The 26605-nt window shown below is 37.3% G+C and overlaps 2 pseudogenes; both read left to right on the top strand.

Moving 5' to 3' along the window:
- The first annotated feature begins 1357 nt into the window (after positions 1 to 1357).
- Positions 1358 to 2584, top strand: LOC114028864 (annotated as a pseudogene).
- A 2306-nt stretch (positions 2585 to 4890) lies between these two features.
- Positions 4891 to 22901, top strand: LOC114028763 (annotated as a pseudogene).
- Positions 22902 to 26605: the final 3704 nt, after the last annotated feature.

Raw genomic sequence — 26605 nt, 5'->3', positions numbered from 1 at the left:
GCTAAAGGAAACATGAAACAGAACACTGACAGAAAAAAACCCAAAAAAACCTCAGTAGGAGAGAAGTCACATGATCAGCAAGATGGCAGAATCTTTTCCTCAAAGCTCTCCAACCCAAAAACCTCAGAAAAAAAAAAATAAAGTATGAGATATAGAATAACTAAAGCCAAATCCATATGAAGACATAGCAAAAGTTTAAAAATACCCATGAAATAACATCAGAGAAATTAAATAATTGAGTTCCCACTGGGTGTCTTTACTACCAAAGGACTCTTTAAGGAGAGTTCAGTGAGTATAAACACAATAGGATGGTGCTTTAAGGTCCAACTTGTCTTCATATGGATTCAACTTTAGTTACTCTAATCTCATACATAATTTCTATTTTCTGAGGTTTTTGGATTGGAGATATTTGAGGAAAACAATTATTCTGCCATCTTTCTAATCATGTGCTTCAAGGTCCATTCCCCATATAGTAGTGGCTAAGCTTGAATATCCTCCTTCCCATGAGAAGTGGTTGGCACTGATTCTGCTCAGCCACCTTAAGGAAAAACAACTAGAGGAAGGATGGTAAGAAAGTGCAGAAGATTATAGTGTCTTTGAATGGCAATATTAAAGAACATGCATATATTCCAGCATTACATAGTAACTTTTTACAAAAAAAAAAAAAGATGATGTGCTAGGGCACAGAAAAATGAAAAATAAAGCTTAAAAAGGAGAAATATTGAGCATAACTTTTTATACAGTAACCAAATAATAATAGTAATTAACACAGATAAGACTTAAAAGATACAGATTTAAATGGAGATTTAATAATGATATGCTAATGGGTGATTCAAAAAGCAAGTCATTGAAATAGTTAATAACTATGTAGAAGAGGCAAGTTGTGAGGTGGGAAGGACTTGACAGGCAGGCAGACTCAGGGCCATCCACCTCCTCCCCCAACCCCTATCCCTGAGGATGGGGAGGGGACAGTTGCTCTATCCACAAGAAGCTGGGTGGTCATCCCTAGAGGGATGAGAAGGATTTGAGGGAGGGGAAGTTTGGCTTCCCTGACCCTGTCTCAGCTCTCCAGGCAGTATTGGACATGTGGAGAGAGCCCCATGAGAGATTTAGGAGGGGCAGATGGGAAGGAAAACCAAGTCTGTGGGGAACGGGAGACTCCACAGGAGCAGTAGGCAGTTAAGGCACTGAAAGAAAAGGTTGATTCTGAAAAAGGAAAAGGATGCCTTTCCAGTAGCAGGTCAAAAAAATAATTTTTTTGGGTCCTCTTCCACCTCTGAGTTTCTATAAAGTTACAGAATCTTGTTGAGCTTCATCATTTTGTAGACAAAATCTTCAACGATGATACTGCTCTCAAAAAATACAAAATTGATGAGAAGAACTTTGTGGTGGTTATGGTGACAAAACCCAAAGCAGCAGCTACTTCAACACCATCACCAGCTACAACTCAATAATCAAATCCTGCTGCTACCACAGTTAGTTCATCTACAGCAGCATCTGCGGCTCGAGCCCCAACTCCTCCCCCTGCCTTGGCTCCCATTCCTACACCTACATCTGTCATTCTACCACCAGCTGCAGCGGCTTATGAACCTATACCTACTAGTGCTCCTAAGGAAGAGAAACCAGCAGAGAAGCCAGCAGAAGCTCCTGTTGGTGTTTGTCCAACATCATCTGGCAGTACCCTAGGTGATTCTTCTCAGTCAAACCTTTTTGAAGATGCAACAAGAGCTCTTGTGACAGGCTAATCCTATGAAAACATGGTGACTGAGATCATGTCAATGGGCTACGAGGAAGAGCAAGTAATTGCAGCACTAAGGGCCAGTTTCAACAACCCTGGTAGAGCAGTGTAATATCTTTTAATGGGTATCCCAGGAGATAGAGAGAGTCAGGTGGTGGAGGATCCCCACCTCACCTCATCCCATGCCAGGCTGCCAGTACAGGGGCTGATCAGTCTTCAGCAGTGGCAGCAGCTACAGCCACAGTAACAACAACAACAGCAACAACTGCTACTACTACTACCACCACCACCACCACCACCACCACCACCACCACCACCACCACCACCACCACCACCATCACCACCACCACCACCACCATCACCACCACCACCACCACCACCACCACCACCACCACCACCACCACCACCACCACCACTACTACTACCACTTCTGGAGGACATACACTTGAATTTTTATGGAACCAGCCTCAGTTCCAGCAGATGAGAAAAATTATTCAACAGAATCTCTCCCTTCTGCCAGCCTTGTTATGGCAAATAGGAGGAGAAAATCCACAGTTACTGCAGCCAATCAACCAACATCAAAAACATTTTATTCAAATGTTAAATGAACCAATTCAAGAATCTGGAGGTCAAGGAGGAGGTGGGGGTGGCAGTAGAAGAACAGATGAAACTGGGAGTGGTCATATGAACTACATTCAAGTAATCCCTCAGGAAAAAGAAGCTATAGAAAGGCTAAAGGCATTAGGATTCCCTGAAGGATTTGTGATACAGGCTTATTTTGCTTGTGAGAATAATGAAAATTTGGCTGCCAATTTTCTTCTACAGTAAAACTTTGATGAAGATTGAAAGGGACTTTTTTTTTTGTTCTCATACTTCACACCAGTGCATTACACTAACTTTGCTCGCTGGATTGTCTGGGCTGATTTGGGCTGATATCCATAATACTTGGTATAAGGTGGTTGTGGTGAGAGGGGATATAGGAAATAGGGCGGGAATAAATACAGTGCACATCTACTTTAAATTAACAGGTGCAGAAAATCAACACAGTAAAATATTATACAACCAAAAATCAATTTTGCAGGTGTTTAGTTCCTTCTATAAAACTGTAGGTAACACTCTTTAATACACTCTTTTTAGTGTACCAGATCAAGAAATTTAGTGTAATGTCCTTCTTCTTGTTGCTTTTGACTTAACATTAGTTTGGAGAGAGCCTTTACTACCTAGAATCTACAATCTCTATTTCACGGCAACACTGGATAATGGCTTTGTGAAATTCAAAAGATTTTTGGAGCAACTGTAAACATAAATGCTAAATTATAGGTGGTTATTTTTACTACTTCAAATATGTGTGAAATTAGTTCTTTCATTCTTTCATGTTAATTGCAGGGGGGAGGGGCAGGGAGAAATCCTTTCTGATGAAAATCATTACTGCTATTTTAAAATTCCTTGATCATTGAATGTGAGAACCCTCTTAACACGATATAAGAAGCTGTACATCTATGAATCTATATGGACTAGGTATTTTTTTCTTTCATACTTCCTATATGGGTAATTAACTTCTTTTGAGATTGGATTAAAATTCTTATTTCATGTTCTAATAATGTGGATATTTCATATCTTTATAGGTAGTATTCCATTTCTTTTAATTTCTTGGTTTTGTTAATATATAATCATGCATAGTTGATTCTGCTTATTCTTTTCATTTCCTCTCCATTGATTTTTACCTTGTTAATATATTTATTTAATTTTATTTCCTCTCTTTTTTATATCCTATTAAGAACTAATAGTTAACTAAAGGTTTATTTTGTTAGTCTTTTCAAATAACCAGCTTTTAGTTGTCTTTATCATTTCCATGTTTTTCTATATTATTTATTTTTCCTCTGATTTTAAGATTTCCTATCTTTGTATTTATTTAGGGTTTGTTTATTTGCTAATTGTCTAGTTTTTAAATTGCATGCTGTTAATGAATCCTCTCTTTGATTTAATTTATATATTTAGATGTATATTTTTTTCCTCTGAAGACTGCTTTTACTGTATCCCGGGAATTTTATATAGTCTCATCATTACCATTATCTTCCACATAGTAATTTTTTTTGGGGGGGAATCATAGTTTCGTTTATTTTTGTAGCAGACAGAAGGTAATAAGTCCATGACATAGAAGCTCAAAAAAGCATCACCGTCAAGCTGTGCTAATAATATTGCAAGAGATTACTACAGGGAAAAATCTATCCATATTTCATCTTCCTACTCAGCATCACAGAGTCAAAATAAATTCAAAATTAGCTTTAAATAGTTAAGTTTATGTTAGACTAAAATATTTTTGAGAAACAAGAATGTAGATGCCTGCCCCCCCCCACTTAGGATCAATTACCAAGATTTATGAAGGGAAATGAAAAGAGTAAAACAAAACAAAAGGAAGCCAACACTACTATTTAAGAATTTCCTTTTAATATGCCATGAGTTAATTTGATTGTTTGTCTGATTTCCAAAGTTTTATATCTTACCAGCTTCCATTTTGCAAACTTCCCAATAGGATTTTTCTTTTTTGTTCTAATGGAAGAAAATTTGCTATAGACAGTTCTATACACTTTTTTTTAAGAAAGCAATACAATGCCAGTGGCTTGAGTTGGCCATATATTCCCATATGAGAATTCAGTCATTCTATTTGTATCCTGAGTGCCTAGCACAGTGTCTAGCAGACAATAGGTACATACTAAATGCTTGCCGATTGATAAAATACAACATTAATTTATTCTATAAACCTTACCATATGTGTAGTAGGGGCACTTTTAAATAAAATTTTTAAAAATCTAATACCAAAAACTAGCATTTACAAAAGGGGAATATTAAAAGCTTTGCCAATAAACATGAGAATAAAGAAAGAATCCTCTCCTCTCCACACTATTATTTGGCATAGTTCTATTGACTTTGCCTAAAGAACTCTGAAGGAACCCCATAGTGCTCCCCCCAAAAAACTGTTAACTTTACTGTACAGTACTGTGTTCTTTCAGCTTCTGCCCCTTAGCTCAGCACTCACCCCACCCACCCAAAAACAAACCAAAAACCCTCCAAGTAAAAGCAGAAGAACTGAAGGCTGCTCCATGAGATCTCCATCCACCTCCAAGGGATTGGGGCTTGACTTAAGACCTCCGATGCTGAGAGAGGAGACCTTTGCACTGCTCTACCCAACCACCTGCGTATGTGCATCCTCTTGGCATGCCCCACTGTTCGTCTTCCTGCTCTTGCTTCTCTGTCCCTGCTCCCTCTCCTCCTCTCCCAAATATTTATGTAGAGCTCTCCAATTTTGTAAAATGAGAACTGTCTGTATTTATATTTCATTGGAGAGACTCATTTGTGACTCAATTATATTTATTAGGTAAAACTCTGATTGACTATATGATTTGGCCAGAAATTCACTATTTTTGAGGGCATTGACATAGGTACAGGATAATTCTTTATTTGGACAAACTTTGAATGATAGGTATTTCCTTGCAACAAAAGTGGATATGTGCTTCAAATATGCTTAGAAAAAAAAAAACATGGAAAGAGTAATTTATCTGACCTGATAAAAGTGGTGAAAGTACTGGCATTCTAAATGGATTCTTTTAAAGAAGAATTGGAGGTAATTTATGATTTTTGTATGTGCAATCCTCCTCTTTTTTTGCCAACCAGATGGAAGCCAAGGGAGTAAACTCTTGAAATTCGCATCAAGTTATATAAATACTAGGGGTCTCAAAGAAATCATGTTAGGAAAATATGAAAGAGAGGTTATTGAACGAATCACCCATGACAACTTGAAACTGAGGAAGACAGTGAGGTGGAGCAGATGCACGATTGGAAAGAAAGGCAGTCAGGCTCCGTTGAAGGAGGAGATTCCAATACAAGGGGCTCCCAAAGTCACCCACATTGAATTCTATCAGGAGTAAACAATGAGATGAGCATTATCTTGAGGTTTCACACTGATATAACAGTGTCAATACCTCTATCAAAGAAAAAAAATTGGAAAAGCCCAAGGAAGTACACTACATTTGTAACATTAGCAGCTACAATAAAAGAATTATTCCTCAAGGTTTTGGTTGTGATTTCAAATGCTGTAGCAGACATAGCAATCGTTATAATGTGGGTTGAAAAAATCCTCACTGACAGGGAGGTCCACCATAAATGGTCTCCCCATGGAAAAGAGGAAGTTAGTCTGTTCTTAACAGTCCTAGAAAACTCTGGGGTTCATTTAATGAGAAAGAAAAGAGACAGAACGAGGCAATTGAGAGAAGTTCCCCAAACTCCTAAAGACTTCATTAAAGCCATAGAAAAGGAGAAACATATTCTCAAAGAGAGTGAAAATAACCCAGAATGGGAAGAGTATCCTGATAAGTGCTCTCCATCTAGTTTTGCAGTGTATGAGGTTGAATCAAGCTTGGTTAAAACCCACTACCCAGGCTAAATCAACCCACTCAAGGAGACAACAACCAAGAACCTATAGAGGAGGAAGGGGTTAGGCAAAGAGAAGGAAAAGGCTTTTAGAAAGTGTTCAGGTCTCTTCTGATACAGCAGAGGAGCTAGGTACCCCTGAAGAAATCAATAATACCACAGCTAAAAAAGGAGAAAAATCCCAAGCAACAACTGGACATCATCCATTTAAATGTTTAATAGATGTCAAGAGGAAAAAAAGAATATACTAACTGCTTTCAGAGAGAGGGAAAGAGCAGATTGCCAAAGGCAAGAGCAGATAATGTTAATGATAGACAAACAGAAAGCAAGGAATGCAGTTTACATAATCCTGACCAATGAAGAATTAAATATAATTCCTGAGAAAGAATCTGTGGCTTTAAAACATAATGAGATGCTGTAGGGCATGAAGGTACTAGTTACAGGAATTATATAAGAGTAGCATTCTTGTTTATTAATCATAAGCCCAGTTTGTGTACCAACAACATGGTACTAGATTGGAATTCAGAGAACCTTTGGATTCTGGCTCTGCCCTTTATTTGGTAGTGATCCTTAGGCAAGTCATGTGGCCTCTCTCTCCTCCATTAATAAGCAAGGAAACTAAGTAATTTGCTTGTTTATTAATGGAATTCTTTGGAATAGAGAGCCTCAAAGGTCTTTTCTGGGTTTAAATCTGTGATGCTATGAAATTCAGTGTAACTTTGTGCCAGTCACTTTAACTTCTCTGGATCTCAGTTTCTTCATATGTAAAAGATCCAATTAGGTGATCTTGAGTATCTCTTCTAGCTCTAATCTTCAATGTCTTCCAAAACTATTTCAGAAGCCCAATAATATGGACTTGAAACAGTTCTGGGGAAGGGGAAAGATTCTTCCAGTTACTGTATCTTAGAACCTGTAACTTCATCCTCTGCAACAGATGTTGGCACAAAAACTTCAAATATCTTCGTGGCAGTCTTTTTGTTTATTCTCATCATGAGCACTGCAGAACAAGATGACAAAGTGTCCTATAAAATGACTTTTCTTATTGCCTTTGAGCACATGATGAAATTGTCTGCCAATTCCTTTGTTTTCCTCTCCAAGGAGAGACCGTGAGCCATCTTTCAATTTTAGCCACTACCTCTTTCTGTCTTTTGGTTTCATTTATTATTAGAATGTCAATATTGATGTGGTTCAGTTCCATCAATAATGTCAATTGGTAAGTCATTGGACAAAGATCTCATATTTAAAGTACAAATGGTTTAGTTAATGTTTGCTTTCAAAAAAAACTGTGATTCTTACTACCTTGCACACCCCTTTATGAGAACCACAGTCACATCAGAAGTATACAGGATTGGGGGTCATTTTAATTTTTTTCTTTATTCCATAGGTTGCCCTGAGCAAATAATTCATTACATAGTGGTTGGCTTAATGGTAATTAGCTTCTCAATATTTACCTAGGTTGCTACTGTGACAACAGACTCAATTTGACATTGGAACAGTAATTGAAACTTTTTCTTTCTCTACTGATGAGGTCGAAACATTCTCCAATTTGATATTGTGTGACTTTAATACAAAGGTAGGAATGGGGGATGACAGCAAAAAGTGTGCTGGAAAATATGATTCATACTTAAGAAATAAAAGAGGTCAGGAGTGTAGAAACTATTTAAAAAAACCAATACTCATTATATTATGAATATATTTGTCAAAAAGAAAGTTAGAAGTGGCTGGACATGTTGAGCTTTAAAACATCGCCACCCCCCAAATAACATTGACTATTTTATGTGGATGGAGACCAAAGAGAAACCAGAGAGCAACTAGGTGGTGATTTTTTTAGGAAAGAAAGAGAAGTGGGACAGTATTCACCTGCTTTTGTAGTATTATGGAACCAGGCCAGTCCTTGTCATTTGCATAGCTAACAGGAGAGTTTTTTGTTTTTGTTTTTGTTTTTAAAGAAAAATTTTCCTTATGGTACTTTTACTGAACTACTTTTCAGTTTGAGGAAATAGTTATCCCTTCCACATATCAGGGGTTAGGGACAGAGTGCCCCCATGATCTGGAAAATCCATGTAAAAATCTTTGACCCTCCCTTCATACCAGAGAAGTCTGAATTTTTTCTTTTTCTTTTATGGGATGTTTTAGAAGATAAAATATGCTGATATTATACAATTCTGTAGATATATTTTATGCATTTCTGAGTTTCTAAACTTTTTCTGTGATGTTTGCAGCTTCTGCAAAACTGTCAAAAAATTGCCATTTAATTTCTTATGCCAACCCACAACATATTAAAACCATAAGGGGGAAAGTCACAATGTGGAGGGGATAACTGTAGAGCCAGAGGGTCATTCATTTCATGTAGGAGATTGTGACTAGAACTAAGAATTAAATGGTTTCTGACCATCATCAGATGAGAATTGAACTGAGAGATTCAGAGGAGACAATTGAAGAGTTGAGTTCAAGAAAGTATTCAAATAACAGACTTGATCTTAGCCTTGATATTTGCTCCCTTCTGCAAGTAGCCTAGCTGAGAAGGAGTCTCATAGCTACTGGTTGAGAGAGACAATTGAATAGATGTGTAGGCTTCCCTGGTAAGGAAAAAGTTAATTATCCATAGTATAACTTAGGAAAGATTGAGTAGCAGGTAGCCCTGAACACCTTAGCACCTTAAAACACTATATCTAAAGTCTAAGAGGAACAATAGCCCTCCCCTGGAGGCTTATTAACCTCAGCACCCCTAGTCATTTATATATATTTCTTTTTGGTGGGGTAATCAGGGTTAAGTGACTTGCCCAAGGTCACACAGCTAGTAGTTGTTAAATCTCTGAGCCTGGATTTGAACTCAGGTCCTCCTGACTCCAAGATCACCCTTAGTCATTTCAATAGCTCTATTAGATACTAGGTGACCTTAAAGATAACTGAATAGCTAGAGACCAGCAAGAGCAGAGAGCAATACCTGGTTATGTCCAGCGGGGAAATTCTGAAACAAGATGCCCAGCAGGAAGTGGGTCAAGCAGAAAGCAATATGATATCACTAGTAGGTACCAGAAGCTCCATAGCATGAAAGGCATGAATAGCTCCTCCAAATGTCTGTCCTGACCACGCATGTTTCCTGTGTGGCTAGAACTCCTCTCTGAACAGGAGCTGTAGCCTTATGTATTTCTACATATATGTGCCACATATATGATCCCTGTGCATATCCCTTTATCCATTTGAGGATAAGTGTATTTGTGGAAGCGTGGACTTAGGCTTTATAGGAAGCGAGATATTCTTCTGTTGTTTTATTACTATGTGATTTCCTTAAATGGCTGTTTTGAAATAAATGTATTCTTTGATTAGTAAAAGTTAATATGTCAGTGGGTGTGGGAGGCTCATAAGATATGGTTTGTACGTAATCAAAGTACTTGGATCATAGGGTAGTTTTATGGGAGCTCATTGGTGATGGAGGATATGGTCTTATACTTAAAAGACACTTAAGAACACAACATAGGGGGAAAGGCTATACCAGATCAAGTACAAATGGAGGAAAGCCATACTGAAGACAGTATAATATTGGATGTGTTGAGGGATCATTTTACAAAATATCTCAAAGAAGGGAAGATACTAAAGAATGGGAAAAAATCATGCATGATACTACTAGCCAAAAAGGGCAATTGAAAAGTAATCAATAACTACTGATGTGCCAATTTTCTCATCTTTATTAAATTTTTGTGCGAATTATCTACACATATATTGAGTATGTATGTATACATACATATACATATGTATTCATACACACATATGTATATATGTATATATATATATCCTTGATAAAAAAAAATAGGAGAAGAAAACAGTGAGACTTCTGCAAATGATTTTTTTTTACAGCAAATCATATCAATATATTCGCACAATTGACTAAAAATAGACAACTGGCCTTGGAGTCAGGGAAAACTGGGTACAAGTCCTGCTGACATACACTCTCTGTGTAAGCCTAGGCAAGTTACTTTTAAAGTAACCTCTCAGTACCCCCAGACAACTTTCTAACAGTATAAGTTACAGTACAAGTACCAAACTGCAAAGGTATAAAGTTACGGGAGTTTCCTATGTAAGTAAAATCGCATGTCCAATCAAAATTAGCTAAAAGCCACAGAGAACATGGGATCCCACTGGGTTTATTATTTATGGACCAGAAACAAAACAGAAAAACACAACACTATTTGGTTAGGTAGAACAAAACATAACTTTAAAAGTTTTGTCATGTTGGCCAATCTGATAGGTGTGATGTTGTACCTCAGAGTTGTTTTGATTTGCATTTTTCTAATCAATAGTGATTTAGAGCATTTTTTTCATATGACTATAGATGGCTTTAATTTCTTCATCTGAGAACTGCCTGTTCATGTCCTCTGACCATTTATCAATTGGGGAATGACTTGTATTCTTATACATTTGACTTAATTCTCTCTATATTTTAGAAATGAGGCGCTTATCAGAGACGTTGGTTGTAAAAATTCTTTCCCAATTTTCTACTTTCTTTCTAATCTTGGTTACATTGTCTTAGTGCAAAAAATTTTCAATTTAATGTAATAAAAGTTATCCATTTTGCATTTCATAATGTTCTCTGTCTCCTGTTTGGTCATGAATTCTTCTGTTCTCCATAAATCTGAAAGGTAAAATATTCCTTGCTCTCCCAGTTTGCTTACCGCATCAGCCTTTATATCTAAATCATGCACCTATTTTGACTTCATTTTGGTATATTGTGTGAGATTTTGGTCTTTGTCTAGTTTCTGCCATACTCTTCCAGTTTTCTCAGCAGTTTTTTGTCAAATAGTAAGTTCTTATTCCAGAAGCCGAGGTCTTTGGGTTTATCAAATAATAGATTACTATAGTCATTGACTACTGTGTCTTGCATACTTAACCTATTTCACTGATTGACCATTCTATTTCTTAGTCAGTACCAAGTAGTTTTGATGATTGCTGTTTTATAATACAATTTATGGTCTGGAATGGCTAGGTCACCTTCCCCTGAATTTCTTTTCATTAGTTTCCTTGATATTCTGGACCTTTTGTTATTCCAAATGAATCTTGTTACTATTTTTTCTAGCTCTATGAAATAATTTTTGGTAATTTGGTATGGAATTGACATGACAACATAACAAAACAAGAAAATGATAAATGTTGGAGAAGATGTGGGAAAATTGGAACACCAATGCATTGTTGGTAGAGTTGTGAAATGATCCAACCATTTTGGAGAGCAATTTGGAACTATGCCCAAAGGGCTATAAAAATGTGCATACATTGACCCAGCAATAGCACTTCTAGGGCTGTATCCCAAAAAGATCATACAAATGGGAAAAGAACCCACATGTACAAAAATATTTATAGCAGCTCTTTTTGTGGTGGCAAAGAACCGGAAATTGAGAGGATGCCCATCAATTGGGGAATGGCTGGACAAGCTATGGTATATGAATGTAACGGAATACTATTTTGCTATAAGAAATGATGAGCAGGCAGACTTCAGAAAAACCTGGAGAGACTTGTATGGACTGATACTGAGGGAAGTGAGCAAAACCAGGAGAACATGGTACACAGTAACAGTTATGTTGTGCGATAACTAGCATTGATAGAGGTAGCCCTTCTCAGCAATGCAAGGACCTAAGACATCTCCAAAGGCCTCATGATGGAATATGCTCTCCATATCCAAAGAAAGAACTATAGAGTTTGAATGCAGATAGAAGCATATTATTTGCTATTTTTTTTCTTCTGTTGTGTTTTGTTTCCTCTTTCTGGTGGTTCCTCCTATTGGTTCTAATTTTTACTTACAATGTCACTAATGTGAAAATATATTTAATAGGAATATATATGTATATCAGATTGTGCACTGTCTTGGGGAGGGAGGAAGAGAGGGAGGAGGAGAAAAATTTAAAACTTAAAATCTTATGGAAGTGACTGTTGATAAATCAAAATAAATTAATAAAAAAAAAGTTCTCCAGCCTCAGACACTTGACACTTACTAACTGTGTGACCCTGGGCAAGTTATTTAACCCCAATTGCCTCACCCAAAAAAAAGCAAAAAAAAAAAGTTCTTCAGTAAGCAAAATCTCATATGTAAGTTCAGATTTTACAAGATCTCTTAATAAATGCAGTCATAGAGATAACTTTCTTCAGTAACCCTCTAATTATTAATGTCAATCAAGAAATAAGACAGGAAGACATTTACTCACTAAGGTGTTTGTCAGTGTCATGGAGAATATTCTCCATAGCACCCAAATGGAAGGGAGATCCCCTAATGATGATGAGACCATCTATATTTTCCTGTTTGCAGATGAAATTTTGCTAATTAAATAAAGTCCCTGAGCATAATTGGCACTCCTCAGTGAGATCTGTGATTTTTCAAAAGATATTGACCTAAAACATTAAATGTGTACACTGAAAATTTAACAATCTGCTCTTCTAAACCATATCCCTGGTTATAACTGGAAGAAACAAAATACCCATTGGACATAGCTACAACCATCTGTGCCATCTTACCTACCCCAAACCATTTAGAAGACCTATGAAATTCTATTAGCCCAAGGAATCATAGGTTTTCACAGTGTTAAATATCAAGTAGGAGGAGGAGGAGAGGGAGAAGAGGGAGAAGAAGGAGAAAGAGAAGGAAAAGAAGAAGAAGGAGGAGGAGGAGGAGGAAGAGGGGGAGGAAGAGGAGGAAGAGGAGGAGAAGAAAAAGAAGAAGAAGAAGGAAGAGGAGGAGGAGGAGGAGGAGGAGGAGAAGGAAGAGTAGAAGGAGAAGGACAAGAAGAACAAGAACAAGAAAAAGAAGAAACATTTACACAATGCCTTAAGGTTTTCAAATTGCCTTACAAATATTATCTCATTTTATCCTTACAACAACCCAGGGAGGTAGATGCTGTTATTATCCTCATTTTATAGATGAATAAACTGATGCAGACAAAGGTTTAGTGACTTGCCCAGGGTCACACAGTTAGAAGTACCTGATTTCAGGTTTGAACTTAAGTGTTCCTGACATTAAGTCCTATACTCTATCCACCATGCCACCTAGTTGCATTATTGGGTGAATAAGCCCAGAGAAGCCCAGAGCAACATGAACCTGTTTAGCAAAGACATCAAGTGGAATCCATGTCTGTGGAAGCATTAAGGCTTGACTTGGAATCAGGGTACATAGACAAGAATCTTTGTTCCAATAGTCATTATCCCAGTTATTATCCCATAAGCTTTTGAGGGCAGAAAATGTTTCATTTTTGTCTCTTTATCCTGAGCCCTCAGCATAGTGATTGGCATATGACAAGTACATGCTTGATGAATCGAATTGAAATGGATTGAATTAAATTAAATTTAATATCCTCTTTATGATTTGGAAGAGAAATGGGGCTAAGGGGGTGGGGTGGGAGAGAAAATGAATTCTGCTTAGAGCATATTGCATTTGAGATGTCTCTGGGCCATCGATTCTGAAATGTCCAGTAGGTAGTTGGTCATACAGAAGTGAAACTCAGAGGAGAGATGTCTCTCCCAAAAGAATGTTATCCTCTTAAGAGGAAGGATTGTTTCATTCTTTATATTTGTATCCCTAGCACCTAACACAGTGCCTGGCACATAATACACATTTAATTTAAAAAAACTTACTGATTGATGATTGCAAATCTTGTAACAATCTCTAAAGAATCAAAATTCTAAGTGGTCCAAGGGGAAATAGTGAGATGCATGGTAGGTATAAGTAGGCTGCAGTGTATTTCCTATGTACAAGAAGTGGCAAAAAGTATATTCAGTCTAGGGATACAAAAAAAGGTAAAAAGAGTCCCTGCCTTCAAGGAGCTCATATGTAATTGGGGAGATAATGGGCAAACAACTACAGACAAACAAGATATTTTCAGGGCATATTGGAGATAATCTCTGAAGGAAAGCATAACCATCAAGGGTCATTAAGATAATCTTCTGACTGAAAGTGGGAGCAGATGGGGTCAAGGTAGCAGGAAAAGGGGTGAGAATGATAGGGGTTTTCCCCATAGAAAAAGAATGCTCTGAATCAAAAGGATGAGGAAAACAGAGGCAGTATGGTACAGTGGGGAAAGTTCTGGGGTCAGAGGAGCTGAGTTCAAATCCTAATTCTGCCTCTTACATCCTCTGTGCAAGTTACTTAATCTCTCTGAGCCTCGATTTCCATATCTGTTAAATGAGAGAAGGTAGGGTGGCCTACATACACTTCAAGGTCCTTTCCAGATCTATACATAGGATACTTTGAACACATTCTTTCTTCCAAGGACCTTTTCCCCACCATGGCATCCATATCCAAGCATAGAAGGAAAACTAAAGGAAAAAGGAGAGGTAACCCAAGATTTCTCTACTGGTAGTATTATTGTTTCTGATCATTTCCAACAAAACTGAAAGATGACTCTGAAAGAGCAAAAACCCAGACCAACAAGAGAAAAAAACAAATGTCAGCTGCTAGGGGTTAAGGTGAAGAGAGGAAAGAGGAGAGTAACATCCTCCTTCCCACTCAGAGACATCAAACTCCAAAGGCCAGTGAGGTGAGGGTGCCAGAATTGAAGGTGGAACAGCATGGTCGATCAATATTCAATCACTTTATATATGTATGTATATATACATATACATATATAGTTGATATTGTGAAAAAAAAAACACAGACCAGGAAAAAAAATTTAAAAAGTGAAAAACAGTATGCTTTGATCTGTATTCCATTCTTTCTCTGGAGGTAAAAAGCATTTTTAATCATGAGTCCTTTGGAATTGTCTTGGATCATTGTATTGCTAAGAATAGCTAGTCATTCACAGTTAATCATCTTATAATATTGCTATTACTCTGTACAATGTTCTCCTGCTTCTACAAAATTCACTTTGCATCAGTTCATGTCTTTCCAGGTTTTCCTGAAATCATCTTGCTTGTCATTTCTTATAGCACAATAATATGTCATCACAATCACATACTACAACTTATTCAGCTATTCCCCAGTTGATGGGTATCCCCTTAATTTCCAATTATTTGCCATCACGAAAGGAGATGCTATACAATTTTTTTGTACAAATGGGTCCTTTCCCTTTTTCTTATCTCTTTGGAATATAGACCTAGTAGAAGTATTGCTGGGTCAAAGGGTATGCACAGATTTATAGCTCTATGGGCATAGTTCCAAATTGTTCTCCAGAATGGTTGGGTCAGTTCACAATTCCATTGAAAGTGCATTCATGTCCCAACTTTCCCACATCCCCTCCAACATTTATCATTTTCCTTTTCTGTCATATTAGCCAATCTGATGTGTACCTCAGAAGTGTTTTAATTTGTATTTATCTAATCAATAGTGATTGAGAAGAATTTTTCATATGACTATACATATCTTTCATTTCTTCATCTGAAATTTCCTACTCACATCCTTTTTCCATTTCTCAATGGCTTGTACTCTTATAAATTTGACTCAGTTCTCTATATATTTGAGAAATGAAGCCTTTATCAGAGAGATTTGATGTAAAAAAATTTTTTCCCAGCTTTCTACTTTTCTTTTAATCTTGGCTGCATTGGTTTTGTTTGTGCAAAACCTTTTTAATTTAATATAATTGAAATCTTCTCTCTATCTCTTGTTTGGTCATAAATTCTTCACTTATCAATAAATATGATAGGTAAACTATTCCATGATCTCTTAAATTACCTACAGTATCACCCTTTCTGTCTAAGTCATGTACTCATTTTGACCTTATCTTGGTATATAATGTGAGATGTTGGAATTGTCTTGGATCATTGTATTGCTAAAAATAACTAGTCATTCACAGTTAATCATCTTATAATATTATTACTCTGTACAATGTTCTCCTGCTTCTACAAAATTCACTTTGCATCAGTTCATGTCTTTCCAGGTTTTCCTGAAATCATCTTGCTTGTCATTTCTTATAGCACAATAATATGTCATCACAATCACATACTATGTGTAGTTTCTGCCATAGTGTTTTCCAGTTTTCCCAGCAGTTTATGTCAAATAGTGAGTTCTTGTCCCCAAACCTTGAATCTTTGGGCCTATTAAGTACTAGATTACTAATATCTCTTACTACTTTGTATTGTGTACCTAATCTATTCCACTGATCCACTTCTCTATGTCTTAGCCAGTACCAGATTGTTTTGATGTTTACCACTCTATAATACAGTTTGAGATCTGATACAGCTATGACACCTTCCTTCACTTTTTTTTATTAATTTCCTTATTATTCTTGACCTTTTGTTCTTCCAGATGAATTTTATTATTTTTTCTAGTTCTATGAAACAACTTTTGGTACTTTGATTGGTGAGGCCCTGAATAACTAAATTTTTAATTTAGGTAGAACTGTCATTTTCATTATATTGGTTCAGCCTACCCACAGACGATTAATATTTTTCCAATTGTTCAGATCTGACTTTATTTGTGTGAAAAGTGTTTTTTAATTGTATTCATAAAGTTCCTGGGTTTGTCATGGCAGATAGTGTTTAATCAGTTTCTACACTGGTACAGTAGATTTCATAGAGGAACTATATATAATTGGAAAAGGAGGTAGGCCAATCATGTAGTGTGAGAGGTAACAGATGAACAACGCAAGTGCTACACTGATATTCAAGAAATAAACCAAGACTTACAGGAAGGTTTAAACCATTGGTTAGAGCCATGGGGAAACAAGGACAAGAATCACACAGAAAGGGAAGTCATAAAAGAGCTATGATTTGTATTGATTAAAAGAAACATCCACATCAACAAATGATGGTTCCATTGAAATATTGAAATATTCAAGAGACCGTCACCTACCACAGACCTTCATGTATAGTTGCTATTTAAAATAAAACATGAAGCATAATGTAGAGAGAAAAAGTAATTTAAATATATATGTATGTATGTGCATATGTCTATATGTGTGAGTGTGTGTGTGTGTGTGTATTCTCCCGGAGAATAAAGAACCAAACAGAAACAGAAATCACAACCCAAGAAATAGGATGCATTATCAAGCCTTTGAAATGAGGTGGTACTATTAGAACTAATGATTTAGAGCTGACTATTCCAAAGAATAAGAAAATCACTTACTATAAACTTTTGATTACCTGCTTTTTGGGGAAAGAGTAAAAAGTTGTACAAGAATTTTTGCCCATTGTGTTATTAAATGGAGAGAAGGAAGGTATTAGAAACCAAAAGCCAATGAAATTATTCAATACAACAAAAGAAATCTTTTGCATGAACTCTCCTACACAAAATGTAGAAAGCAACAGAGAGAATGTAAGTATAGTGCAAAGAGAACTATCTTAGAGTCAGAAAACATTGATGTGAGTCCTAATTCCACCATTTAGCTGTGTGGTTATGGGCAAGAGTAGCTTAACCTCCCAGAGCCTTCCTTTCCCCATTTGTTAAATCAAGATAATAAAACCCTTTCTATATTCATTACAAGGTTGTTGTGAAAATCAAATGAAAGCATTCTGCAGACTGTAAAGCATACTATAAATAAAATGGAATGATAGATGAAATAGAGAATTGTGAAGAAGAAAAGAGTCAACTTCTGTGGTCACTTTAAGAGAAAAGCACTGGGTATGCCCTGAGCAGAATTAAAGAAAGGAATCAAGAGGGTACTTCAGATAATCCCAGGCCAGTGTTCTGTCTAGCCCTAGCCTACTTCTTCTTCATGTTTTCTCTCATCTTCCTACCATGCCTCCCACTTTGGCCTCAATGTGTCTGGGATTGTAAAGTAGAGAAAAATTCTCTTCCTATTCCCCAGTCCCTCTCCAATCATAGACTCTGTGCTCCCAATTTACCTCTTGCAAAAAAGAAAATGGAGAGAACTGGAATCATTATTAGTTAATAATAATGAAGATGATGATAATGGTGATGATGATGATCTCTCACCACTTTACCAAGATCAGAGTCCCTTTATTGTGGTTGACGAATTATGTTTCTCTGTTCAGAATATTATTGCTAGAGAGAGGATTAATATGAAGCAATTTGGGCACCCATTAATTCTAAAGAAGAAAACCAAATTAAAAACTTCTCTATAACTAACAATAAGACAAAGACTAAAATTTATTGGCAGAAAATGAAAGTGCTTACTATTGATTGTGGTGAAGAGAACAAGGTTCTTCTGGTTGGCATTGGTGCGTGGTTCAGCAATAATGCCGAATTTCATCAGTGCTCACACGCTGTTTACTGGATCTGAGGGTGTTGCATTTAGAGCTTATTTATTTGTGTTCTTTTCTGTTTAGAAAATTGATTGAAGCAAAAATCCCCAAATTATACTCTTGCTGACTAAATTGGTCACAGAGGATTTAGTCAATATCACACTCCCTACCTCCTCCAAAGTTTAATAAGTTGAGCATGAAATATAACTACAGTAAAATCTCATTATTTCAGATTCTCCTAATTCAGAATCTGTGACAATGCAGACAGGAGCTGAGATGAAAAAGGGCAGGGGGAGAAGGGAGGTGTTACTAAGCAAATTGATTGTAAATATAAGAGTGGAAGGGGAACATTTAACCTATTTAAAGGAACAAATTTAGCAAACCTATTTATACACGTGTGCTAATTATACATCATTCTTATCTCTGCCTTAGAGCAGGTCCCCTAAGGACCTCTACCTCCTCTGCTCTGACTTCATGTCTTTGCTCACACTATTGTTTAAGCTTGAAATGCCCAAATCCTCCAGCACTTGTTAAATTCCTACTCCCTTTTCAAGACTGAGTTCTATTCCTCTATGAAGTCTTCTCTAGTTCTCCCCAGTCAGAAATGAATCTTCCTTAAACTTCACCAAACATAGTGTTTTTATCCTTCCTATACACTTACCCTGTTTGTATTTGAATTTGAATTTGTATTATAGTTGTCTCTGCATGTGCTATATTAGATATAATCAAAGGAAAGTAACTGAGTCTTTTTTGCACTGCAATAGAGTGAAAAGAACAATGGATTTGGAATCAGAGGTACTCAGTTATCATTATTATTATTATTATTTTATTATTCATGGCTAAGAAAGCTTTAAAGTTTGCAAAACACTTTGCAAATATCATCTTATTTTTTCCCTAATAAAAACAAGCATCTAAGACTGGATTTGAACTTGAGTTTTACTGATTCCAGGTCCAGAGCTTTATCCACCATGCCATCTACCTGCCTCTTTCCCCTTTTACCTATGTGTTTTTGGGCATACTTAACTTCTCTGGGCCTAAGTTTCTTCATCTATAAAATGAGCAAGTTGTATCAGAGGGCCTCTGGGATCCCTTCTAACTATAAGTATATAATTCTATGATCTTTATGTCACCTCAAGTACCGAATATAGTGCTTTCCACAGGGTAGGTGTTTAACATTTTTTAATTTGGTTGAAAATTAACAAATTTGTTATGAGTTTGAATTATTATAAAAACTTAAAAATAATTATAAGATTCTGTGTGCCCATGGAAGATACTTATATCCACAAGGGCCATCTAAATGTTGTTTAAATAAAGGCATTGAGAGATATTTCTGGATTCTTACTCACCCCTCTCCAAGGGAAAATTCAATTTCTGTCTTCAGAGGAGCAGGAGAAAGGCCATGAGGCTAGATCCTCATTTCTCCAGCATCTCAGATGGGTACTAAGCTAGACTTATATCTGCCCCCCAAATATTACTGACTGAAGGGTACAATTAGTTCAAAATAAAACCTGTTTCCTCGGTCACTAGACCTTAAGGGAGAGGATTAAAGAGAAGGCAGCATGAACTGACTAGATAAGGAAAAAGGCAATCTTACCTCCTTATCTCCCCCCCTTTACCTTGTATCCCCAAGAATTGGTCTAGGGGTTGTGTTTTTTGAATTATCTTCAGTTCTTAGTGCAGATAGTGGAATACCCCTGGATCTGGAATTGAGCCATGGCAACCTTGGAGGCAGAATTCCAGGCTGGGTACTGCCACAGGTCCTATAGGGAAGCCCTGAAAAGCCCAGGTGCCAGGGATGCAAGCTAAAAGAGTGCTTTGCAATTGGAATTTAGGACTATGCTATATAGGAAATGATCTAAACTGTGAGCCTAATTCACTCCTCCTCCCTATATGAAGAGGTGCAGGGGAGATTATGCCCCAGGTATTGAGGGAGTATGTTTATGTGTGTGTTATACTGTTAAAGAAAATATTCCTTTGTAAATGCTAACCCAACTGTTAAGTGATTAAATGGAACTGGGGTGCAAGGAACTCCCCTACAATTAGGGGAACACCATTAGTAGGGACTGGAGCCAGCGGCAGATATCCTGGATACCCCAAACTCCTTAAGGGTACTAGAGAACCCTGGGGGTGGGGTGAAATGTAACATACCTGGCCTTCAGGCAGTAGTGGCCAGAGTAGTCGCTGTTACTCACGAATGCTGTATTCTCAGCCATATTAAATACAGAGTCAGATCACTGCCCAGATAATCAAAGGGATGACTGTACAACTAAGCAAAGTCAGCTAAAAAATATAGTATTGCCTCTGCCACCAGTTACTTCACACAGAGCCAAGGTCTTCCAAAGATCCATGGGATAGTTATCTGGGCAAGTGAACCAAAGAAAGATTTGAGTAATCTCTTCTTGAAGCTGACTCTAAACAATGATGCTTTGGCTCCAGTGAATCATTAGTTAAGGAGCCCCTGAGAAGCATCTGTTGTGCAATATTAACAGACAGGACCTTGTCTTTTTCTTTGGACAAATCCTTGAGAGCACTGGAGCTGTGTTTGGATTGTTTAACTGCTGAGTTCAGGCTGCATTTGAATCAGTTCCAGGATGCTCTCTTCAGTGAGGGGTAGTTGCCAGCCTTTGAAGTTGCTCCTGGTAACTTTCCCCCATTGGCCTTGCCTGGTTGAGTCCCTAATCACAGTGAGATCATCCCTCACTCCCTCATTGTGCGCGCGCGCGCGCGCGCGCGTGTGTGTGTGTGTGTGTGTGTGTGTGTGTGGTGTGGTGTTAATCATTCTCTATCACATCCCCACACACTGAGAAGCCTTTTTCTTTACATCTCTTCCCCAACTGTCCTGGAAGGATTTTTTTTCCCTGTTGATTAGTAATGAAAAACCCCTTGTATCTTCTACTTTTTTCTCCAGTAAATTTGGGTATTCTAAAAGTCTTGGTACAATTTTAAGATAGTAAAGCTTAAAATTGCTGTAAGACTTTTGAGACATCTGATACCTGACAATCCCCAAAGTGAAGAAGACAGTGGGATTGGTGATTCAGTGTGTAATGACTTCAGTCTTAATCAAATGAACCAGCTCTATCCCCATCCCTTCCCTAATAAAGCCAGTTACGATAGTCAAAACAATATCCTACTTCCATCCTCAACCTCAACCTCCTCCACCTCTTTTTTCTCCAGTTTGGTTAGCTAGTGGCTGAGGTGATTGACAGGTATGAGAATGTAAATGTTATACAAACCCTAGGGGTAAGCTCTGTGTGGAATGGAGGTCTAGGTACTTATTTGTACATAGCGAAGTGTTTGTACTAGGAAAACATAGTACAGGTATAACTGTCAAATGTTATTAACTGGTTGGTGAAAGCCCTTGGGTGTTAGGCAAAAATCATGAGGGCAGGGGAGAATGAGCACTTTATTTATCATCAGAGGATTCAAGTTCAAATCCAGCTCTTTGCTACCCATGTGACAATGGGCAAATCATTTCTTGCCTCTGGGCTTCAGTTTCCTAATCTCTAAAATGAGGAGATTGGATCAAATCAGTGGTTTTCAAACATCTTTTATTTTGTACCACTATCTGTCAAAAAATTACATATATATCCCTAATTGATATATATTTATTATGTATCTATATCATCAAACTAATATGTACATTAAAATTCTGGACAAAAAGAGAAATAGAAATTTAAAACTATGAGTTAAAGATGAAATCATATTTGATCTTAAATTCAATGGGGAGCCCCTGGAATTTATTGAATAGGGGAATAACATGGAATAACAGATCTGTGTTTTAGAAAAAGACAATTTGGCAGCTATGTATAGGATTGTTGAATGGGGAGAGACTTGAGGCAGAGAGAGCAATTAGGATACTATAGCAGTAGTCTCAGTGAGAGGTGTTGAGGTCCTAAACTAGGGAGTACGCTATGTGAGTGAGGATAACGGAAGAGATAAGAGAGATGTTGTGGAAGTAGAAATTTGTCCACTATCAAAATTTGTCAGCTTACTGATTATGTAGGGTAAAGAAAAGTGAAGAGTCAAGGATAATACCAAGGCTAAAAACTTAGATAATTAAGTCATGCTCAACAGAAATGGGGAAGTTTAGAACAGGGATGAATTTGGGGAGAAGGGTAATGAGTTATTTTGAACATATTTAGTTTGAGGTGTCTATGTGTCTGTAAGGTGGCATGGATCCAATTTGATACAACTTCCCAGGATCATGGCCATAAACAATCTTATTGTGCTTGCGCCTCATTATGGAACCATAGGTAATATAAACACTTGAGTTTAGCTCATAAATAGCTATACTGCGCCTGCTCTATGCTGATATAACCAAAGTTAATGAAAACTTATGAGTTTATGGTTGGCATATTGTCTTCTTTGTCTGTTTCTCTTTAAATCAAACTAGCACAGGTCAGTGAACGTGGATGATAAAGGCCTCCCCTGCCTCACCAGCCACCATGAGACGAATAATTGGGCGGCTGTTCCAGGGGCTGATACTGTAAAGGTGGATGCTCCCTCCCTCCCCCCTGTCTCACTGGCCACCCTGAGAAGAGTAATTAGGTGGATGCTGTACAAGCTGAGCTCCTCTCCCCCTCCTCCCGACTTGCCACCATCGGGAAGAATAAAGTAAATTAACCCCTTTTCATGTCTCTACTGCTGTCCTTCTGTCTGCCTGGATCCAGAGTGAACCTGCTAGAGGCTGGAGCTGAGGAGCTCCTATGTTACAGTATGAAACATCCAGCTTACAAGTCCAATTGGCAGTTTGTGATGTGGGTCTAGAGTTCAAAAGACACATTAAGAATGTATATAGAGAACTGGGAATCATCTGCATAAAGATGATAATTAAAGGCATGGGAGCTGATGAAATCACCAATTGATACAATGTAATGTAGAGATAAGAAAGAGAAGAGGAGCCAGGGCACCCACAGTTATGAGACACAAATCAAGAAAAATCAGTAAGAATGGTGACACAATAGGTCAGTGAGGTTGACTATAATCTGTGGCAAAGCTCCAGAACATATTACGAAAAGGGACGATTAGTGAAGTTCTAGAAAAGGAAATAGCGATTGCAGAAAGATAGTATGGCTTCAAAAGACAGAGTTATGTCAGATTAACCTTATTGCCTTGTTTATAAGGTTGTTTGATTAGTAAATCAGGGAGATGATACATAGTTTACCTCAATTTCAGAAAAGCATTTGTCAATCTTTCACGGTTTACTCATGGATTAAAAGGGAAATTTTCATCTAGATGATTACACTGTTGGATGGATTTAGAATTTGTTGAAGGATCAGACACAAAGAGAAGTCATTAATGAGTTGACAGTAACTTGGAAGAGTAGTGGAGTATCCCAGGAATTTGTATTCAGATTTGTGCTGTTCAACATTTTATCAATGTCTTTGATGAAGGTATAAATGGCTCATTTATCAAATTTTCCAGTGACACAAATCTGAGAAAAATGGCTAACACTTTGGATGACAGTCAAGATGCAAAAAAAATTTAGGCAAGCTAGAACAAGATGACTTTAATAAGATGAAATTTAATAGCACTGTGCCTGATATAATTTGTCAATTGATTGATTGAAAACAGATGAATTTGAAGTCTTATCCTTGGATTTGAAAAATCAGTCTCACAAGTACTAGATGAAGGATGGATGGGCATACATAGTAGTCTATGTGAAGAAAAAAGGACTAAAGGTTTTAGTGAACTGAAAGTCCAATATGAGACAATGATATGATAAGGCAATGGTGTGATATGGCAACAAAAAAACCAACGTAACCGTAGGATTCATCAAGAAAGGTGTAGTAATGGGGGCAGCTAGGTGGCGCAGTGGATAGAACACTGACCCTGGAGTCAGGAGGATCTGATTTCCAGACTCAGACACTTGTCACTTACTAGCTGTGTGACCCTGGGCAAGCCACTTAACCCCATTGCCTAGCCAAAAAAAAAAAAGAAAGAAAGAAAGAAAGAAAGAAAGAAAGAAAGAAAGAAAGAAAGAAAGAAAGAAAGAAAGAAAGAAAGAAAGAAAGAAAGAAAGAAAGAAAGAAAGGTGTAGTGTTCAGAAGACAGGGCAACTAAGTGGCACAATGGATTGAGCACTGGATATGGCCAAAGGTAATCAAGATGAATCTTCCTGATTTCAAAACCAACCTCAAGCACTTATTAGCTGTGTGACATTGGGCAAGTCACTTAACCCTGAGCATCACATTTTAGAAAGGATATTGAATTCCTGGAGCCCATCCAGAGGAAGGCTACCAATATGCTGAAGGAACTTGATATAATGCCATAAGGTTCAGTTGAAGGAAAAGTGCTTTTTAGCTTGGAAAAAAAGAAATCTTAACAGGATCAGGATAGCTGTGTCCAGTAGTTGAATGTCTGTGGTGTGGAAGTGGTATTAAATGTTTTCTGCTTGACCCCAGATAACAGCACTAAAAGCAGTATGTGGGGTTTTCAATGAAACAAGTTTATGCCTGATTTAAGGAAAGATTTCTCAGTATTTAGTGCATTGGAGAGAGCATGGCATAGAGGATATAGGACCAACCTTTGAGTAGGGAAGACAGGAGTTAAAGTGTTGTCTCTAACATAAAACAGCTGTGTGACCAGGAGTAAATCATCTATATCTTTTTTACATAGTTATTTACATATTATCTCCTATACTAGTATGTGAGCTCCTTGAGGGTAGGGACCATGATTTTGCCTTTCTTTATAATCCCAGACTTAGCATAGTGCCTGGGATATAGTAACTACCTAAGTGCCTGTTGACTGATAACTTCTCCAGGTACCTTGCAAATACTTATGTTACAGAGAAGTTGTATGCTTCAAGGGAGATAATTTTCTCTATGCCTATAAAATCACAGGTATGAGACTTCTCTCCCAAACCAACAGTAAAAATGAAATATTTTATCAATGTGTTTTCCCTCAGTAGAGGGAAAATGTGAAAACTAGAATGGATGACCACTTATCCAGCAAACCGTCAAGGCTATTGTTGATCAGGTATGAATTAGACTCAGTTCCTTCTAACTCAAAATCTATAATTCTGTGACTATTGGAATTAAAGGCAAAGGTAATCAAGAGTGGGTAATACTATTAGCAAAGATAAACTTACAGGATGTTGGGAAAAGACAGAAAGTGGCAGCCAGGGAGACTAATGGACTTGGAACTTGGGGACACTGGTAATCATGTAGGGAGTAGTAGAGTCAATCAGTCACTGTTGGGATCTTTAATTTGAATAATCAACATTGCAATTTTATTTGGCATGATATTTTCTTTGGATTTTTTATTTGGTCTGTCACCCAAATAATTCTATCTTTTCTATGTCATAGAATCAGAGAGGTCTCAGAACTGAAAGGAATAATTTAGTCCGACCTCATTTTATGTATAAGAAAAAGAAACCCAGAGAGATTTCGTATTGATATGGTATGATCTCATGGAGGTGAAGTTAATTTCCCAAAGTCAAACAGATTGGTTGAAATGAGACTAGAATCTAGGTCTCTCTTAACACTAAGTTCAGGGCTCTTTCCAAACATGAGCTAATGTTTTATTTATGTCACCACACTATGTATGTTAGTTTGCATCTTCAAAAGGATAATCAGAACTTTCCTATGTCAGAGAGTTCTATAAGAATGAGTATGAGTAAATTATAGTACTTTAAATTTATCTAGTGATTTATGCTGTCAAAGCATATTTATTATTTGTCTGATCACTTCAAGATTCTCAGATGTCATAAAATAGATATTTGCCATAATTTTTAAAAATACTCCAAAATCATTCACCATTTAAATGTTGGATTTCTCCCATCTTTTACAGCCCAATTCAATTCTACCTGCTCCATGAAGCCTTCCTTGCACTTCAATCCTTTCCCCATTCTCCCCTCCCCTCTCATCCCACAGTGAGAACAAGACTGCAGATTTAGAAAAAAAAATTAATTAATTCAAAGTCATCACCTAACTATATTTAGGCTTTAGGTACAGAAGTCATCTAGTCCAAAGCCTCCATTTCATAGATGAAAGAACCTGAGGTGTAGAGATGAGATTACTTGCCCAAGGTCATACATATAGCAAACGTCAGGGTCAAGATTTGAACTCAAGTCTTCTGACTGGAAATGAAACTTGGAATTTTGATAGCTGTAGCAAATTTAATTGAGAGCAAGGAGGGGGCAGTACATATAAAAACCCTAAGCCACTCTTAGCTAGTGTGCCCCTCACCATCAGTGATGATTCTGGGCATTTGTCAAGGCATTTTTCCCTCAGACTAAGTGGTTCATTAAATTATTATAAACTTTTGATACACCATGCACTATTGAACTGTGCTCTACTCCTGCCTCATCTTTACTAAAGG

This window comes from Vombatus ursinus, unplaced genomic scaffold (genome assembly GCF_900497805.2).
Source record: "Vombatus ursinus unplaced genomic scaffold, bare-nosed wombat genome assembly UNPS02014894.1, whole genome shotgun sequence".
Lineage (NCBI taxonomy): Eukaryota > Metazoa > Chordata > Mammalia > Diprotodontia > Vombatidae > Vombatus > Vombatus ursinus.
This window is presented reverse-complemented; position numbering and strand designations above follow the sequence as displayed.